Source organism: Xenopus laevis, chromosome 4L (genome assembly GCF_017654675.1).
Source record: "Xenopus laevis strain J_2021 chromosome 4L, Xenopus_laevis_v10.1, whole genome shotgun sequence".
In the NCBI taxonomy this organism is placed as follows: domain Eukaryota; kingdom Metazoa; phylum Chordata; class Amphibia; order Anura; family Pipidae; genus Xenopus; species Xenopus laevis.
The window spans coordinates 28998996-29016749 of record NC_054377.1 but is presented as its reverse complement, the minus strand read 5'-3'; the positions used below and the strand labels follow the sequence as shown (position 1 = coordinate 29016749).

At 38.5% G+C, this 17754-nt stretch overlaps 3 non-coding genes across 3 annotated transcripts; all 3 read right to left on the bottom strand.

The window, feature by feature from the left end:
- Positions 1-1335: 1335 nt before the first annotated feature.
- On the bottom strand, positions 1336-1407 carry trnaa-ugc. Its single transcript has one exon. It is a non-coding gene; the product is annotated as a tRNA-Ala (tRNA).
- A 1860-nt stretch (positions 1408-3267) lies between these two features.
- trnaa-cgc lies at positions 3268-3339 on the bottom strand. Its single transcript has one exon. It is a non-coding gene; the product is annotated as a tRNA-Ala (tRNA).
- A 1669-nt stretch (positions 3340-5008) lies between these two features.
- On the bottom strand, positions 5009-5080 carry trnaa-ugc. The gene has a single exon. It is a non-coding gene; the product is annotated as a tRNA-Ala (tRNA).
- Between the last annotated feature and the right edge of the window lie 12674 nt (positions 5081-17754).

The following is a 17754-nucleotide window of genomic DNA, read 5'->3' as shown; positions in this document are numbered from 1 at the left end:
TTGAAGTTTGAGTTTCCATATTTAGGAAGGCAGGACTATTATAGAACATATTTTGTATCATTGTTATGCCGATGGTAATCTGTCATCTTCTCAAAATTCTTGGTGGCAACTGTTGCATGTTAGTAATTTCTGCAGGACATTTGATGTACACCTGACAGAGTTTTTCAAAGATATAAGGACGGTACACACCCCTCTTGAACTTAAGCTGTGTAAATAAGGCTTGTGCTCAACTTACTTTTTGCCCTTAAATAAGAAATATCTATTGTTGTTGTAATTTCTGGCACTAAAGAGAAAAATAAAACCAGTTTTACTTTAAAATTTCCTAAAACTGATGAGCAGAGAAGTTGATAAAACATATTACCAATTCACTAAAAAGTCATCTGATAATGAACTATTTCCAGGTAAAATATATATTGTTTATTTCAAAATTGGCAAAAGAAGGGGGCTTGTGGGAGCATTCCAAGGCTAACTAAAAATTATATGAGTACAATAAAAGTGCTACTGATCTAAGAATACAAGAATACAAAAAAGAGGGGAATTGATCAATGCACATTCCCCAGTCCCCTGTTTCATAAGCAATTTCATATCAATGCAAGTGCATGTAATTTCAAAAAAAGGGTTTTCTTTACAAAGTCTTGATCATAAAATTGGTAAGTCATCATACCATGTCAAGGTAAACTCCATATGGTGATCCTATTTACCGCTGGTCACCTCCTTGTATGGTAGCATTTCTTGTGATAAATGTCTCCTGAGACTTACCAATGTTGTTATTTTTTACTTTGCCTTGTACTGCTCCCACATCACCCTTTTGCATTTTTGTTCTATAGCAGAGTTATTTTGTTGGACCTTATGCTGCAGGCCAAGCTTCCACGATATGAAGGAACAACATTTAAATAATTTATATAGTGTATGAAAAGTTTATTTTGCTCAACCAACATGATATGAAAATGGATTTGGAATTATTTCTTGGGGTCTCCTTTAAGCCATGTGCTGAGATGTTAACTGCATGGCAAATTACAGGTATTGTTCAAAGGTGTCTTTTCAATCCATATAGTCCACTACAACCTTTGTGTTGGAAGTTTGTTTTGATATTAATATGTGCCATCTGACAACGTTTACATTCTAGGCATCATTCATGTCCAACCTTTCAGGCAAAGTTGCCTTTTCAATCTAAACGCTCCTCTATAATCTTTTTGTTGGAAGTTTGAGTTTCCATATTCTGGAATGTAGTACTATTATAGAAGATGGCTTGTCTCACATCAACATTTGTATAGTGATGTATTATTTCTATTTATCATTGCTGCATCATCAGGTGCAATTGTGCATCTAAAACCATGGAGATGCCGGGGATTGAACCCGGGGCCTCATACATGCAAAGCATGCGCTCTACCACTGAGCTACATCCCCAGCACAAAGGTTGCAATTACCATATCAAAGATAACAAAGACGGACCATATATTTCAACTTCATGGTTGCATAACCATTTACGTAGTTGTAACACTGATTTTGCGGATCTAGAACCAGATATGCATCTACAGTGAATTTGTCAAAGTTCTGTAATCTGTATCAGAGTACTTAGTAAACATATGTTGGAGTGTAGGTATCAGAAAACCGTGGTGCAGAAACTATAGAGGAAGCAGTGGGGCCTGGGGAATGGGGGGAGGGGTTGAAATCGCGGGGTCAGCTCTCTCTATAGCAGTGGTCCCCAACCTTTTTTACCCATGAGCCATACTCAAGTATAAAATAATGTTGGAGAGCAACACAAGCATTCAAAAAGTTTCCTGGGCTTCCAAATAAGTTCCACACAGAATTAGAGTGCTCACCTGAACGTAATTACCCTCTCGGGTGCCGGGTGCTAAACAGTCCACAGGACCTCCTGCTCAAGGTCCAAATAACTCGAACATCCAAAGAAAACTGTAGCACACCGATCAAACTTGTCTTGTGAAGAAAAGTGTTTTTATTGGCTCACGGCAGACATAAAGTTTGGCAACGTTCAACGTTCTTTGGTATTTAACACAGTACTTTGAATGTAAGTTTAGGCTTGATAAAGGGCCCTGCGTGGCCCGAAACGTTGCCAAACTTTATGTCTGCCGTGAGCCAATAAAAACACTTTTCTTCACAAGACAAGTTTGATCGGTGTGCTACAGTTTTCTTTGGGCTTCCAAATAAGGGCTGTGATTGGGTATTGGTAGCCCCTATGTGGACTTGCAGCTAACAGGAGGTTCTGTTTGGCAGTATACATGTTTATGCAACTACAGCTTGCCATTAAGCCTGGAATTAATAAAAGAAGCACCTGCTCGGAGGCAACTAGGAGCAACATCCAAGGGGTTGAAGAGCAACATGTTGCTCACGAGCTACTGGTTGGGGATCAATTCACTATATCCACCCTGATGCAGGAGAATTTGGCTGCCAATGGTTATGGATGGGGTCGGAGTGGGCATTGGAACCCTTCAAAGATTCTTTTTTTGAATATGAGTTTTTCAAGGATATAAGGACGGTACACACCCCTCTTGAACTTAAGCTGTATACAGAAGGCTTGTGCTCAACTTAATGTTTGCCCTTAAATAAGAAATATCTATAGTTTTTGTTATTTCTGGCACTAAAGAGAAAAATAAATCCAGTTTTACTTTAAAATTTCCTAAATCTGATGAGTAGAAAAGTTGATAAAACATATTACCAATTCAATAAAAAGTCATCTGATAATTAACTATTTCCAGGTAAACTATACATTGTTTATTTCAAAATTGGCAAAAGAAGGGGGTTTGTGGGAGCACTCCAAGACTAAGTAAAAATATATAAGTACAATAAAAGTGCTACTGATCTAAGAAAACAAGAATACAAAAAAGAGGGGGACTGATCAATGCACATTCCCCAGTCCCCTGTTTCATAAGCAATTTTGACATGTCTCCTTTAAGCCATCTGCTGAGATGTTAACTGCATGGCAAATTACAGGTATTGTTCAAAAGTGTCTTTTCAATCCATATAGTCCGCCACAACCTTTCTGTTGGAAGTTTGTTCTGATACCAATATGTGCCATCTGACAACTTTTAGATTCTAGGCATCATTCATGTCCAACATTTCAGGCAAAGATGTCTTTTCAATCTAAACGCTCCACTATAATCTTTCTCTTGGAAGTTTGAGTTTCCATATTTAGGAAGGCAGGACTATTATAGCACATATCTTGTCTAACATCAACATTTGTATAGTGATGAATTATTTATATTTGTCATTGCTGCATGATCAGGTGCAAATGTGCATCTAAAACCATGGAGATGCCGGGGATTGAACCCGGGGCCTCATACATGCGAAGCATGCGCTCTACCACTGAGCTACATCCCCAGCACAATGGTTACAATTACCATATCAAAGATAACAAAGACTGACCATATATTTCAACTTCATGGTTGCACAACCGTTTACATAGTTGTAACACTGATTTTGTGGATCTAGAACCAGAAATGCATCTATAGTGAATTTGTCAAAGTTCTGTAATCTGTATCAGAGTACTTAGTAAACATATGTTGGACTGTAGGTATCAGAAATCCATGGTGCAGAAACCTTAGAGGAAGCAGTGGGACCTGGGGAATGGGGGGAGGGTTTGTAACCGTGGGGTCAGCTCTCCCTATAGCCACCCTGATGGAGGAGAATTTGGCTGCCAATGGTTATGGATGGGGTCTGAGTGGGCATTGGAACCCTTCAAAGATTATTTTTTTGAAGGGGGCCTGGCATATCATTGTTATGCCGATGGTAATCTGTTATCTTCTCAAAACTCTTGGTGGAAACTGTTGCATGTTAGTCATTTCTGCAGGACATTTGATGTACACCTGACAGAGTTTTTCAAAGATATAAGGACGGTACACACCCCTCTTGAACTTAAGCTGTATAAATAAGGCTTGTGCTCAACTTAATTTTTGCCCTTAAATAAGAAATATCTATAGTTGTTGTTATTTCTGGCACTAAAGAGAAAAATAAAACCAGTTTTACTTTAAAATTTCCTAAAACTGATGAGCAGAGAAGTTGATAAAACATATTACCAATTCACTAAAAAGTCATCTGATAATGAACTATTTCCAGGTAAAATATATATTGTTTATTTCAAAATTGGCAAAAGAAGGGGGCTTGTGGGAGCATTCCAAGGCTAACTAAAAATTATATGAGTACAATAAAAGTGCTACTGATCTAAGAATTCAAGAATACAAAAAAGAGGGGAATTGATCAATGCACATTCCCCAGTCCCCTGTTTCATAAGCAATTTCATATCAATGCAAGTGCATGTAATTGCAAAAAAAGGGTTTTCTTTACAAAGTCTTGATCATAAAATTGGTAAGTCATCATACCATGTCAAGGTAAACTCCATATGGTGATCCTATTTACCGCTGGTCACCTCCTTGTATGGTAGCATTTCTTGTGATAAATGTCTCCTGAGACTTACCAATGTTGTTATTTTTTACTTTGCCTTGTACTGCTCCCACATCACCCTTTTGCATTTTTGTTCTATAGCAGAGTTATTTTGTTGGACCTTATGCTGCAGGCCAAGCTTGCACGATTGGAAGGAAAATAATTTAAATAATTTATATAGTGTAAGAAAAGTTTATTTTGCTCAACCAACATGATATGAAAATGGATTTGGAATTATTTCTTGGGGTCTCCTTTAAGCCATGTGCTGAGATGTTAACTGCATGGCAAATTACAGGTATTGTTCAAAGGTGTCTTTTCAATCCATATAGTCCACTACAACCTTTGTGTTGGAAGTTTGTTTTGATATCAATATGTGCCATCTGACAACGTTTACATTCTAGGCATCATTCATGTCCAACCTTTCAGGCAAAGTTGCCTTTTCAATCTAAATGCTCCTCTATAATCTTTTTGTTGGAAGTTTGAGTTTCCATATTCTGGAATGTAGTACTATTATAGAAGATGGCTTGTCTCACATCAACATTTGTATAGTGATGTATTATTTCTATTTATCATTGCTGCATCATCAGGTGCAATTGTGCATCTAAAACCATGGAGATGCCGGGGATTGAACCCGGGGCCTCATACATGCAAAGCATGCGCTCTACCACTGAGCTACATCCCCAGCACAAAGGATGCAATTACCATATCAAAGATAACAAAGACGGACCATATATTTCAACTTCATGGTTGCATAACCATTTACGTAGTTGTAACACTGATTTTGCGGATCTAGAACCAGATATGCATCTACAGTGAATTTGTCAAAGTTCTGTAATCTGTATCAGAGTACTTAGTAAACATATGTTGGAGTGTAGGTATCAGAAAACCGTGGTGCAGAAACTATAGAGGAAGCAGTGGGGCCTGGGGAATGGGGGGAGGGGTTGAAATCGCGGGGTCAGCTCTCTCTATAGCAGTGGTCCCCAACCTTTTTTACCCATGAGCCATACTCAAGTATAAAATAATGTTGGAGAGCAACACAAGCATTCAAAAAGTTTCCTGGGCTTCCAAATAAGGGCTGTGATTGGGTATTGGTAGCCCCTATGTGGACTTGCAGCTAACAGGAGGTTCTGTTTGGCAGTATACATGTTTATGCAACTACAGCTTGCCATTAAGCCTGGAATTAATAAAAGAAGCACCTGCTCGGAGGCAACTAGGAGCAACATCCAAGGGGTTGAAGAGCAACATGTTGCTCACGAGCTACTGGTTGGGGATCAATTCTCTATATCCACCCTGATGCAGGAGAATTTGGCTGCCAATGGTTATGGATGGGGTTGGAGTGGGCATTGGAACCCTTCAAAGATTCTTTATTTGAATATGAGTTTTTCAAGGATATAAGGACGGTACACACCCCTCTTGAACTTAAGCTGTATACAGAAGGCTTGTGCTCAACTTAATGTTTGCCCTTAAATAAGAAATATCTATAGTTTTTGTTATTTCTGGCACTAAAGAGAAAAATAAATCCAGTTTTACTTTAAAATTTCCTAAATCTGATGAGTAGAAAAGTTGATAAAACATATTACCAATTCAATAAAAAGTCATCTGATAATTAACTATTTCCAGGTAAACTATACATTGTTTATTTCAAAATTGGCAAAAGAAGGGGGTTTGTGGGAGCACTCCAAGACTAAGTAAAAATATATAAGTACAATAAAAGTGCTACTGATCTAAGAAAACAAGAATACAAAAAAGAGGGGGACCGATCAATGCACATTCCCCAGTCCCCTGTTTCATAAGCAATTTTGACATGTCTCCTTTAAGCCATCTGCTGAGATGTTAACTGCATGGCAAATTACAGGTATTGATCAAAAGTGTCTTTTCAATCCATATAGTCCGCCACAACCTTTCTGTTGGAAGTTTGTTCTGATACCAATATGTGCCATCTGACAACTTTTAGATTCTAGGCATCATTCATGTCCAACATTTCAGGCAAAGATGTCTTTTCAATCTAAACGCTCCACTATAATCTTTCTCTCGGAAGTTTGAGTTTCCATATTTAGGAAGGCAGGACTATTATAGAACATATCTTGTCTAACATCAACATTTGTATAGTGATGAATTTTTTATATTTGTCATTGCTGCATCATCAGGTGCAAATGTGCATCTAAAACCACGTAGATGCCGGGGATTGAACCCGGGGCCTCGTAGTTCCACCGACCTACATCCCCAGCACAATGCTTGCTATTACCAAATCAAAGATAACAAAGACGGACCATATATTTCAACTTCATGGTTGCATAACCATTTACGTAGTTGTAACACTGATTTTGCGGATCTAGAACCAGATATGCATCTACAGTGAATTTGTCAAAGTTCTGTAATCTGTATCAGAGTACTTAGTAAACATATGTTGGACTGTAGGTATCAGAAATCCGCGGTGCAGAAACCTTAGAGGAAGCAGTGGGACCTGGGGAATGGGGGGAGGGTTTGTAACCGTGGGGTCAGCTCTCCCTATAGCCACCCTGATGGAGGAGAATTTGGCTGCCAATGGTTATGGATGGGGTCGGAGTGGGCATTGGAACCCTTCAAAGATTCTTTTTTTGAAGGGGGCCTGGCGTATCATTGTTATGCCGATGGTAATCTGTCATCTTCTCAAAATTCTTGGTGGAAACTGTTGCATGTTAGTCATTTCTGCAGGACATTTGATGTACACCTGACAGAGTTTTTCAAAGAGATAAGGATGGTACACACCCCTCTTGAACTTAAGCTGTATACATAAGGCTTGTGCTCAACTTAATTTTTGCCCTTAAATAAGAAATATCTATAGTTTTTGTTATTTCTGGCACTAAAGAGAAAAATAAAATCAGTTTTACTTTAAAATTTCCTAAATCTGATGAGCAGAGAAGTTAATAAAACATATTACCAATTCACTAAAAAGTCAACTGATAATGAACTATTTCCAGGTAAACTATATAATGTTTATTTCAAAATTGGCAAAAGAAGGGGGGTTGTGGGAGCACTCCAAGGCTAAGTAAAAATATATAAGTACAACAAAAGTGCTACTAATCTAAGAATACAAGAATACAAAAAGGAGGGGGACAGATCAATGCACATTCCCCAGTCCCCTGTTTCATAAGTAATTTCATATCAATGAAAGTGCATGTGTTTTCAAAAAAAAGCTTTTCTTTACAAAGTCTTGATCATAAAATTGGTAAGTCATCATACCATGTCAAGGTAAACTCCATATTGTTATCCTATTTACTGTTGGTCACCTCCTTGTATGGTAGCATTTCTTGTTATAAATGTCTCCTGACACTTACCAATTTTATTATTTTTTACTTTGTCTTGTAATGCTCCCACATCACCCTTTTACATTTTTGTTCTATAGCAGAGTTATTTTGTTGGATGCTATGCTGCAGGCCAAGCTTCCATGATTGAAAGGAACAAAATTTAAATAATTGATATAGTGTAAGAAAAGTTTTTTTTGCTCAACTTACATGATATGAAAAAGGATTTGGAATTATTTCTTCAAAGTTCTGTAATCTGTATCAGAGTAATTAGTAAACATATGATTGAATGTAGGTATCAGAAATTAGCGGTGCAGAAACTTTAGAGGAAGCAGTGGGCCGGGGGAACAGGGCGGGGGTGAAACTGCAGGGTCAGCTCTCTCTATAGCCATCTTGATGCAGGAGTGTTTGGCTGCCTGTGGTTATAGATGGGGTCTGAGTGGGCATTGAAACCCTGCAAAGATTCTTTTTTGAGGGGGCCCTGGCATATCATTGTTATACCGATGGTAATCTGTCATCTTCTCAAAGTTTTTGGTGGAAACTGTTGCATGTTAGTCATTTCTGCAGGACATTTGATGTACACTTGACAGATATGAGTTTTTCAAAGATATAAGGACAGTACACCCCGTTTTGAACTTAAGATGTATACATAAGGCATGTGCTCAACATACTTTTTGACCTTAAATAAGAAATATCTATAGTTTCTGTTATTTCTGGCACTAAAGAGAAAAATAAAACCAGTTTTACTTTAAAATTTCCTAAATCTGATGAGCAGAGAAGTTAATAAAACATATTACCAATTCACTAAAAAGTCATCTGATAATGAACTATTTCCAGGTAATCTATATTTTGTTGATTTCAAAATTGGCAAAAGAAGGGGGGTTATGGGAGCACTCCAAGGCTAAGTAAAAAGTACAATGAAAGTGCTACTGATCTGAATACAAGAATACAAAATAAGGGGGATTAAGCACATTCCCCGGTCCCCTGTTTCATAAGCAATTTAGTATCAATGCAAGTGCATGTATTTTTTAAAAAAAGGGTTTTCTTTACAATGTCTTCATCATAAAATTTTAAGTCATCATACAATGTCAATGTAAACTCCATATGGTGATCCTATTTACCGCTGGTCAACTCCTTGTATGGTAGCATTTCTTGTGATAAATGTCTCCTGAGAATTACCAATTTTATTATTTTTTACTTTGCCTCGTAATGCTCCCACAATACCCTTTTGCATGTTTGTATTTTGTTGGATGTTATGCTGCAGGCCAAGCTTCCACGACTGAAAGGAACAAAATTTAAATAATTTTTATAGTGTAAGAAAAGATTATTTTGCTGAACTAACATTATATAAAAAAGGATTTGAAATTATTTTTTTGGATGAGAGGTCCCCTTTAAGCCATCTGATGAGATGTTAAGGGCATGGCAAATTACAGGTATTGTTCCCAGGTGTCTTTTCAATCCATATAGTCCGCCACAACCTTTCTGTTGGAAGTTTGTTCTGATACCAATATGTGCCATCTGACAACTTTCAGATTCTAGGCATCATTCATGTCCAACCTTTCAAGCAAAGATGCCTTTTCAATCTAAACGCTGCTCTATAATCTTTCTGTTGGAAGTTTGAGTTTCCATATTTAGGAAGGTAGGACTATTATAGAACATGTCTTTGTCTCACATCAACATTTATATAGTAAAGTATTATTTTTACTTCTTATTGCTGCATCATAAGGAGCAAATGCGCATCTAAAACATTGGCGATGCCAGTGATTGAATCCAGGGCCTCATACATGGAAAGCAAGCGGTCTAACACTGAGCTACATCCCCAAAACGCAGTCTTCATGTGTGTGAACTCGGCGCGTCACAGTAGGGGGGTGGAGGGGCGGAGGGGGGACAGTAGTCCCAGTGGGCCCTGGGCCCCCCAGTCTGAACTTGTGCTCAACTAATATGATAGAAAAGAGTTGGGAATCATTTCATAGTGTGATGGATCCCCTTCAAACAATCTGATGAGAAGTTCAGGGTGTGACAAATCTCAGGTATTATTCATGTCAAACCTTAAAAGTGTTTTTTCAGTCCAGATACTCTGCTACAAGCTTTACGTTGGAAGTTTGTTCTGAGTTTCCAATTTGTGCCATCTGAAATCTTTCAGATTTCAGGAACGATTCATGTCCAAGATTTCAAGCAAAGATTCCTTTTCACCTAAACACTCCTCTACAACCTTTCTGTTGGAAGTTGGACTTTCCATGTTTAGGAAGATAGTACTGCCCTGCTGGGACTAATCCAGAACATGGCCTGTCTAACATCTTTAATTTAACATTTACATTGTGAAGCTGTTTTTTTTACTCCAAGTACCAAGCGTTGGAGCAAATGCACATCTAAAAGCCTGGAGATGCCAGGGATTGAATCCGAGTGTTCATACATGCGAAACATGTGCTCTACCACTGAGCTACATCCCCATGGAACAACCCACCATCTATTACCATATCATGAGGAAACTTTGGCCGACATCGTAAAATGAAGTGCTCCGAGTGCCAGTATCATTATTGTCCAACCTTTAAAGCAAAGATGCCATTTCATCAAAATACTCTACAACCTTTCCATTGGAACTATGCTCCATGGTAATATTAAACATGTAGAAAAGTAAAATTTAATGAGACTATTCCAGGGAACTAATTTTTATTTTGCCCCATGTTACGCCTTCCATTGTTTGCAGCCCCAAATTATGCAATGAGCCCCTTTGCTTATACCTGTGTGGTTTTGACTCAGACACCCTGGTTTTTAGAAGGGCTGTCCAGGTCAAAACTGCCTGCCCGGTTTTCCCAATTGGGTATAAGATGTAAAGCTGACCATACACGAATATGCTCACATTGAGGTGGACGATATCAAGCTGATCCGATCGTGGGCCCTAGGGTCCAACAATTGTATCATAATGCTGCCAATATGGGTGGTCGGATTGCGGGCCGCATCTATGAACAGATGCAGATCAGGGAAGCCCATCAGAGGGCCCCGTGCACGGGCCGATAACCTAACTCGGTCTGTCTGCAGCCTTTATCGGCCCATGCATGGTCACCTTAATACAGCTAAGTTAAAGTACATGCTATTATGTGCTTCTTTTCATTCACAGTGGGGTTTTGTCATCAGTTCTAATGAAACACACTGTTGAAACTCTTCAAAGAAGGACTTTGGGGCAGGGTGTCAGAATGGCAGAGTGCGGTTTTTGTCATCAGATGTTCTAATGAAAAGACAATGTTGACAGTCGTCAAATAAACGTTAAGAAATTTCTTGTAAAGGTGGCCAAGAGGTCTAAGGTGCCAGACTCAAGAACAGAGATTCTTTCCCAGATAATGGGTGTTTTGGTCTCCAAGTGGATGTGTTGGTTCAAATCCCACTTCTGATGCAGACGATTCCCACCAATAATTGGTTACAACTATGACAACAATAATTGGTTATATACCAGGGAATTCGCAAAAAGGGAGATACGCAATACGTTCGATCGAACGATTAAATCCTTCGAATCGAACGATTCGAAGGATTTTAATCCATCAATTCATCAAGGATTATCCTTCGATCAGAAAAAACTTGGAAAGCCTATTGGGACCTCCCCCATAGGCTAACATTGACTTCGGTAGCTTTTATGTGGCAAACTAGGGGGTCGAAGTTTTTTCTTAAAGAGACAGTACTTCGACTATCGAATGGTCGAATAGTCGAACGATTTTTAGTTTGAATCGTTCGAATCGAAGTCGTAGTCGAAGGTCGAAGTAGCCCATTCGATGGTCGAAGTAGCCAAAAAAACACTTCGAAATTGGAAGTATTTTTTATTCTATTCCTTCACTCGAACTTAGTGAATGGGCCCCTTAATCATAAAATTGATAAGCCATCATACTATGTCAAGGTAAACTCATATGGTGATCCTAACTATATATCGCTGGTCACCTCCTTGTATGGTAGCATTTCTTGTGATAAATGTCTCCTGACACTTACTGATTTTATTATCATGACTCTGTAACTATAGCTGGCCATAGATGCAAAGATCCGATCGTACGAATCTAGCTTTGTTGGACATAGATATCGTACGATTGCTGTCAGGGGCAAAACATTGGCTGATCTGTTCTTTACTACTTTATTTGATCTGACTGGTAAGACTTTGATCTGAATGGTTAGTGCCAGGTCGGGAGATGGGGAAGTCCGATCGTACAATGATTCGTACAATCGGATCTTTGCATCTGTGGCCAGCTTGAGACCCCCTGTTTTTAAAAATGCTGAAAAACATGCACTTGCATAGATACTAAATTGCTTATGAAACAAGGGACAGGGAAATGTGCATTGATCAATTCCTTTTTGTATACTTGTAACTAATTTGGTCAGATCAGCTGCAGTTCCATTGTATTTAAATATTTTTTACTTTGCCTTGTACAGCTTCCACCACCCCCTTCTTTTGCATTTTTGTACTGTAGCAGAGTTATTCTGTCGGAAATTATGCTGCAGGCCAAGCTTCCAAAACTGAAGGGAACAACATTTAAATAATTTATATAGTACAAGAAAAGTTTGTTTTGCTCAGCTAACATAATAGAAAAGGATTTAGAGTTAGCATTGTTCAAAGGTGTCTTTTCAATACAGATAGCCCGCTACAACCATTCTGTTGGAAGTTTGTTCTGAGTTACCAATTTGTGCCATCTAACAGCTTCCAGGCATCATTCATGTCCTAGCTTTCAACGTAAATGCTCCTCTATAATCTTTCTGTTGTAAGTTTCAGCTTCCATATTTAGGAAGGAACCAATGCTCTCAAACCTTTCCAAGGACCCTTAACACTTTCAATAAGGCAGCCTTTTTCAAAACATAGGCTATTTCATAGCACTATATTCAAAGAGAAGCTTGCTTCATACAGAAACATGTTTGTTTCAGAATATTCCTAAGGTTGCCACCTGTCCAGTTTTGACTCACAAAACTGGGATGATTTGAAAAACTGGGCCAGATTCCATTAGTTCAGGAGTCCCCAAACTTTTTTTTTTTTTTACCCTTGAGCCACATTGAGATGTAAAATGACTTGGGAAGCAACACAAGCATAAAACATTTCCTGGGTGGTGTAAAATAAGTGCTGTGATTGGCCATTTAGTGGCCACTATGGGGATTGGAAGCCTACAGGAGGTTCTGTATGACAGTACACCTGTTTTTATGCAAACAAAACTTGCCTCCAAAGCCAGAATTAAAAAGCAACTGCTTTGAGGCTACTGAGAGCAACATCCAAGGGGTTGGTGAGCAACATAATGTTCAAGAGCCACTGGTTGGGGATCACGCCCCTAAACTGACGTAGCAATCAGTCAATACACTTTACACTTTCAATAAAGCAGCATTTAAAAAAAATGTTTTAGAGCACAGTCACTTTTATAGCACTTTTTCCCTCAGAAACACATTTTCTTCAAAACCCTAGTGAATACTTTAATGAATATCCCTTGTCCAAACCATCATACCTCCCAACTGTTCCGTTTTGAGCGTGACAGTCCAGATTTTGACAGCTCAACCCACAGTCCCGGCTTGTTACTGAAATGTCCTGACTTTCTCTTTGATCTCCTGTAATAAAAGAAACACTGTTTCTAACTTACTTGGCATTTGGCAGAGAGTCCAGATCAGCCACCAGGTGCACTTAGATACTTTGTAACAATTTAAGATAAGCAGGTCTCTTGAGCAAAACTGTGACTTGCAGCTTAAAGGGAAATTCACCTTCATTAGCAAAACTGTAATAACACATAAAAAACACAGAATGTGTTAAAAATTTCATAACTTGACAAATTTTGTAAAACAATATGGTAATTAGGGTGTGTGGTCACAAAAAAATTGCCGCACTATATGCGGCAAATCTATTTGTCCATCTTTCTATTTCAAAAATGTTTTGAGGTATTAGAGATGCTAGGGTCTCATGTATGCAAAGCATTCCCTCTACCACTGAGCAACCTCCCCATGACAACACATTGCACTGATAATTTCGCATTGATGTCTTTTATTAGGCTACATCTGTAAAGGCAAGAAGAACCCCAAACTACTTGTGATAGTACTGTTTGTGTAAATCAATATGTTTGCTTGAAAAGAAAACCCTCTATTTTTAGCAGTTTTTCTAATGATCTTTATGTTTTAATTATTTTTGTGCTTTGTTCTTTGCCCTGTATCTGGTAAATGAGCCCTCATATGTACAACAATTCTGAAGATAACTAATAGTAATAATAAAAATAAGTGGTTTCTGTGCTGACATGTAGTAATTATCTGTATTAAATACTAATCAGCCTTATATTGGTACATTTATATTCTACATGTACTGTAAATTGTGAGTGGGTCCCTAAAGCACAGAGCATGTGCAGTGAATCAGCCGAAAAGAAGATGGGGAGCTACTGGGTCATCTGAGACACAGATCCTTATTACTAAAAGGTTGTGGTTGCCTTGGGCTGGTACAAAAGCTTAAAACATAATGTACAATATTTCTAGCTACTTGATTATTTAAAGGGGCTGTTAACTTTAAGTATGTTATATAATGGCCATTTCTAAGCAACTTTTAAATTGGCCTTCATTATTTTTTTTTTTATACTTTTTGAATTCGTTGCCTTTTTCTTCTGACTCTTTCCAGCTTTGAAATGGGCATCGCTGACCCCCTTCTCAGAAGCAAATGCTCTGTAAGGCTGCAAATGTATTGTTATTGCTAACTTTTATTACTCGTATTTCTATTCAGGCATCTCCTATTCATATTCCAGTCTCTTATTAAAATCAGTAAATGGTTGCAAAGGTAATTTGGACCATAGCAACTAGCTTGCTTTAAATGCGAATTGAAGAGCTGCAGAATAAAAAGCTAAATAACTCAAAACCCTTAAGTAATAAAAAGTAAAACCCTATTGCAAATTGTCTCAAAATATCACTCTCTACGTTATACTAAAGGTTATCTCAAAGATGAACAACCCCTTTAAGCTTTATTTATGATTTAAATAATAGTACATGCTCCGCAAGAAGCCCGCTGCTTGACAAGGGGACGCACACTCTCCCAGCTGCATGCTGTCAGTGAATATCCAGGAGGAGAAATTGAGCACTGCAGGATAGATGGTCGCCCTTTCGCCGTTTCTAAAGAGGAGAGGAAGTGGAGTTTCTGTAAGGTATTTCTTAATAAAGGCTTTGCTATTTTAAATTTTAATTTGTGTTGGTGTTTTTTTTTCGTTGTATTCCAACGAATTTTTTTGTAAAAAATTTTGACGTTACTGGTCAGTATTCTGCAAATTAGTATTCTTTTTCACGTCCAAAGTGGCTCCTTTTCATTTACAGCGGGGTTTTGTTGTCAGATGTGCTAATTATAGACACTCAGCATAAGTTATTTGTCAGAATAACTTCAGAATATTTGTCAGAGTTTTTCGGAAACAAGTAACACCACTTTTCAGATTCATTATCGTTCTGGAATTATTAATATTACAGAGAAACAACATGTAGCTTCCATTATTAACAAAGATATAGAACTGATGTACTTGACATAGGAACGAGTTCAGAGAAAACAACAATAGAGGCTCAAGATTAGGATGTAAATTGGGACCCCATACTACTTTATAAAGGTCTCCATGATCCAAACCCCCAGTAACTTCATTGTTACTTTTTGACACTATGTCCATAGTGTTGAATCTTATTTTGTTTATACAAATACTTCCAATAGTATTATTCTAAATAATAAAAAATCTATCTCTGTAGTGTTAATTTTTTTCATTTTTTTTAGTGTTCAGTAGAAAAGTAATTTATAATATTGTTATTCATGTTTCTACACAAGAAATATAGGTAAATGTGGAAACATGGAATCACAGTGCCTGGGTGTAGTTCAACAGAAACAGGAATCCAATATCCAAGCTGTACTCGCAGGGCTCATAGATGCTTTGAAGAAATTTTATTTCATATTTTGATTCTCAGTCTTCTCAGGGTGCAATAAGTTTTTTGATCATAAAATTGGCAAGCCATCATACCACTTCAAGGTCAACACCATATAATTTTCCTAACTATTTACTACTGGTCACCTCCCTGCATGGTACTTACCAATTTTAAGATCATGACTTTGTAACTAAAAATACATTCACTTTAATAGAAACAAAATTACTTATGAGACAGGGGACTGGGGAATGTGTATCAGTCAGTGTCCTCTTTTTTGTATCCTTCTAGCTAATTTTGTCAGATCAGTCGCACTTCATTTCTATTTATATTTTTTAGATGTATTGCTCCCACTACTCCCTTTCTTTAGCAATTTTTGTACTATAGCAGAGTAATTCTGTTGAACGTTTAGCAGTTGTGCTGCAGGCCAAGCTTCCAAGACTGAAGGGAAGAAAATGTAAATATTTGTTTAGATGCTAAGAAAAGTTTTTCAGAAAAGTTTATTTTGCTCAACTAACATGATAGAAAACGGTTGGGAATCATTTCTTAGTGTGGTGGGTCCCCTTTAAGCTATCTGATAAGATGTTCAGGGTGTGGCAAATCTCAGGTATTATTCATGTCCAACCTTAAAGGTTTCAGTCCAGATACTCTGTTACAAGCTTTCCGTTTGTTTTGATTTTCCAATTTGTGCCATCTGAAATCTTGCAGATTTCAGGAATGATTCATGTCCAACCTTTCAAGCAAAGATTTCTTTTTCACCTAAACACTCCTCTACAACCTTTCTGTTGGAAGTTGGACTTTCCATGTTTAGGAAGGTAGTAATGCCTTCTGGGACTAATCCAGAACATGGCCTGTCTAACATCAATATTTAACATTTATATTGTGAAACTGTGCAAATGCTAAAAGCCTGGAGATGCCAGGGATTGAACCCGGGGCCTCATACATGCAAAGCATGCACTCTACCACTGAGCTACATCCCACTGTACAGCTGTATTTTGAAGCCATCTATTACCATATCAAAACCAGTTTACTGTTTTTTTTTTTTTAGTTAACATAAAGACTAAGCTAAGACTGACAACCTCATGGGTACTTAACTTTGTACAGTTCAGAGTGTTCACACAGGAGCCGACACAAGGGTTTCAGATGCCAAAGAAGCAGAGGACACGGTCAGGCCTTAGCCTAAAGATATTGTTTATGTCCAACTCTTCAAGCAAAGGTGCCTTTTATAACCCATATACTCCATCACCACCTTTGCATTGAAAGTTTGTTCCAAAATTCCAATACATGCTATTTGATAATTTGCAGGTTCCAAGTATCATTAATGTCCAACCTTTAGAGCTAAGGTTCCATTTCATCTAAATACTCTACAACCTTTCCATTGGAAGTATGCTCCGAGGTAATATTAAACATGTAGAAAGTAAAATTTACTGAGACTATTCCAGGGAACAAATTTTTATATTACCCCATGTTACGCCTTCCATTGTTTGCAGCTCCAATTTATGCAATGGGCCCCTTTGCTTATACCTAGGGTTGTCACCTGTGTGGTTTTGACTCGGACACCCTGGTTTTCAGAATTGCTGTCCAGGTCAAAACTGCCTGCCCGGTTTTCCCATTTGTAAGATGTAAAGCTTGCCATACATGGAGAGATCCACTCATTGCCAAACGAGCAGATCTCTCCCCGATATGCCCACATTGGGGTGGACGATATTGGGCTGATCCGATCGTGGGCCCTAGGACCCAAAAATTGGATCATAATGCTGCCAATACGGGCGGTCGGATTGAACATGAACAGATGTGGCCGTGATCCGATGGGATTTTTAACCCTGCCCAATCAACATCTGGCCGATTTTTGGCCAGATACCGATCAGGGAAGCCCGTCGGAGGGCCCCACGCATGGGCCAATAAACTGACTCGGCCTGTCAGCAGCTTTTATTGGCCCATGCATGGCCACCTTAAGACAGCCCCTTTGCTTATACCTACGGTTGCCACCTGTGTGGTTTGACTCAGACACCCTGGGCTGTCCAGGTCAAAACTGCCTGCCCGGTTCTCCCAATTGGGTATAAGATGTAAAGCTGACCATACACAGATATGCACACATTGAGGTGGACGATATCAGGCTGATCCAATCGTGGGCCCTAGGGCCCAACAATCATATCTTAATGCTGCCAATACGGGAGGAAGGATTGCTGGGCCGCATCTA